At 32.6% G+C, this 2,914-nt stretch overlaps 1 non-coding gene across 1 annotated transcript; it reads right to left on the reverse strand.

Moving 5' to 3' along the window:
* Positions 1-2,553: 2,553 nt before the first annotated feature.
* TRNAF-GAA lies at positions 2,554-2,626 on the reverse strand. Its single transcript has one exon. It is a non-coding gene; the product is annotated as a tRNA-Phe (tRNA).
* Between the last annotated feature and the right edge of the window lie 288 nt (positions 2,627-2,914).

Raw genomic sequence — 2,914 nt, forward strand, 5'->3', positions numbered from 1 at the left:
TAGAAGCAAGAACCCTTGTATTAAAGAAATTAACACCTTCTTATACAAAATTTGGATCAACCAAGAAATAAAGCTAGAATTAGATGATGAGATCAAGATTGAGAAATAAGATTTGGAACCTTTTTCTAAATTGAGTCACTTCACAATCGAACTTGATCAAGACTTGATTGAATGGCCCAGATGCAATCTACCACAAGAATTGCATGAAACTTAGAAATGACAAAGATATGCTCAAATTTCTATAAGGGGGATCGTCTCAACTTGAGAGATCAATTGCATTGATCACAAATATGCTTTTAAATAATAATTTGTGGGCATTTATAGTCTCCCAACAAAAGAAGTTAGTGGCCGTGATTTAATCTCGATCCCTTTAAATCTCCACAGAAGACGAAGTCAATTTGAGCATTACAAACTTTATGAAATTAAAATAATAAATAAAGTTTCCTAACCACTCATGAAATGATGCTTGCAACTTTTTTCCACTACTTCAACCGTCCAAATATTTATTTTTGAATCTCCAAATGGTCTTGACTCAAACGAATCAGCTTGTAACACATGAAATGATGGTTGAACCTAGCCTATCCAATTTTGTAGATGAAGTATGAATGCTTGTTGAATCTTCTTGGCCTTGGGTTATGTAATAGGTCCAGTTGGAACACCGTGATTGTTATCATCATCCCCCTCTTCAAAAAGATTCGTCCTCGAATCAGAAAAATCATCACCTACATCAAAAGAACTCAACTCAGCAACATTGAAAGTAGAATGTACACCGTGATTCTTATCATCATCCACCTCTTCAGGATTTGTCCTCGAATCAGAAAAATCATCACCTACATCAAAAGGACTCAATTTGGCAACATTGAAAGTAGAATGTATTGACAATTATACGAGAACTTCAATTTTATTATTCAATGCAATAAAATGAGTCATTTTACTAAATGTCTTATGGATCATTTATAGTCAAATAAAGAATTCTTATAGAGCATTTATAGTAAAATACATAATTAGGAATCCACGCTATCTTTACATCTATAGACCAACTCCCACTCCCAATTCAGCTATCCACGCTAACATTAAAATGAAAATTCATCAGTAAAATTATTTACGCTAATTCATTGAAATTTTAAAAAGAAATCATCTCTAAATTTAGATAAGATAGTAAGTTATACTACTTGAATGAGGTGTGGTGAAGGTCGAACGAACACGTGACCTTTGAATCTTCAATATTATGGTTAGGTTATGCAATTTAGTCAAGTTGAATCAGGTGCGATGAACGTGGATCAAACACGTGACGCTCTCTGATATGAACCAAGAGACATCAATCATACAATATGCTTCAATGAAGATGTGGAGAAAAGGTTATCAAAATAATCAAAAGATGTTTCAATTCATGCTACATTGAAGAAAAATAAAGTTTGATTGTTGTAAATTTTGGGTGGGTTATAATTTAGAGTTATTGTGTTTTAAGACTTTTTATTTAATTTCGGTTACATTTACATAATGGCTAATTATGGCCATAAAGTGTGAATGTTACAACTTTTGGAATGCCTTTAATAGTTTCATTTTGAGGCTATATAAAGCCATCTATGTTGTATTTGTAATAAGACTTAGAAGATATATCAAAAGAAGCATTTGTGCTTTTCTTTAGCCGATGGCTAAGTTTCTTTGCAATTCTATGTAGTTTAGATTGCATGTAGAATCATTCAAGCTCGACATGATCAATCTTGCTTGTGGAGTGATTCGAATCTCAATCAAGTGTTCTTGTCTTGAGATATTTGATCAACAAGAATCATTGAAGCTAGACATGATCGATCTTGCTTCTGGAGTGATTCGAATCTCAAACAAAGTGTTCTTTGCTTGAGATATTCGATCAACAAGGTAATCCGAATCTTATTCCCCTTGTATTGATTCCTTATCGTATCACTCTCCCAACTAATCTATCCCTACTAATTTTAAATTGAATAGTCAGGAGTCAAGTTATGTGACGTGAATGAGGTGCAGTGAACGTGGATCGAACACGTGACCTTCAGATTTTCAGTTCGACACTCTCAAAACTGAGTTATCTTTGTTAATATTTGAAAAAAAAAAATCATAAGTTAAGGTATTTCTACTAATTCATTATATTTTAAAAAGAAATAATCACTAATTTTAGATTGAAAAAAAAAATCATAAGTTAAGGTATTTCTGCTAATTCATTATATTTTAAAAAGAAATAATCACTCATTTTAGATTGAATAAAGTTATGCAACTTAATGAACTTATGCAACCAATTGCAGTATTTCCGCTAACAAGTAATTTTTTTATTGAATAGTCAGCTTATGCAAATGGAAACAGGTGCGGTGAACGTGGAGATTGACCTTCAAATCTTTAGTTTGACACTCTCCCAACTGAGCTATCCCTACTAACATTAAAAATAAAAATTCATAAGTAAAGCTATTTCCACTAATTCATTATATTTTAAAAAGAAATAATAAACATCAAACACAAGACCTTCCAAACATAAATAGTCACTAATTTTGGAAAGAATAGTCAAATTGTGCAACACGAACCAAGTGTGGAGAACGTGGATCAAACACGTGACCTTTAGATCTTCAATCTAACGCTCTCCCAACTGAGCTATCCCCGCAATCATTAAAAATGAAAATTAATCAGTAAAGATACGCTGATTCATTGCAAATAGAAACAGGTGTGGTGAACGTGGAGATCGAACACGTGACCTTCAAATCTTAAATCTGACGCTCTCCAAACTCAGCTATCCTCGCGAACATTAAAAATGAAAGTTTTTAAGTAAAGATATTTCCAATTGAAATTTTAGAAAGAAATGATCACTAATTTTAGATTGAATAGTCAAATTGTGCAACGTGAACCATGTGTGGTTAACGTGGATCGAGCACGAGACCTTCAGATCTTCAAT

Source organism: Cucurbita moschata, unplaced genomic scaffold (genome assembly GCF_002738365.1).
Source record: "Cucurbita moschata cultivar Rifu unplaced genomic scaffold, Cmos_1.0 Cmo_Scf00090, whole genome shotgun sequence".
In the NCBI taxonomy this organism is placed as follows: domain Eukaryota; kingdom Viridiplantae; phylum Streptophyta; class Magnoliopsida; order Cucurbitales; family Cucurbitaceae; genus Cucurbita; species Cucurbita moschata.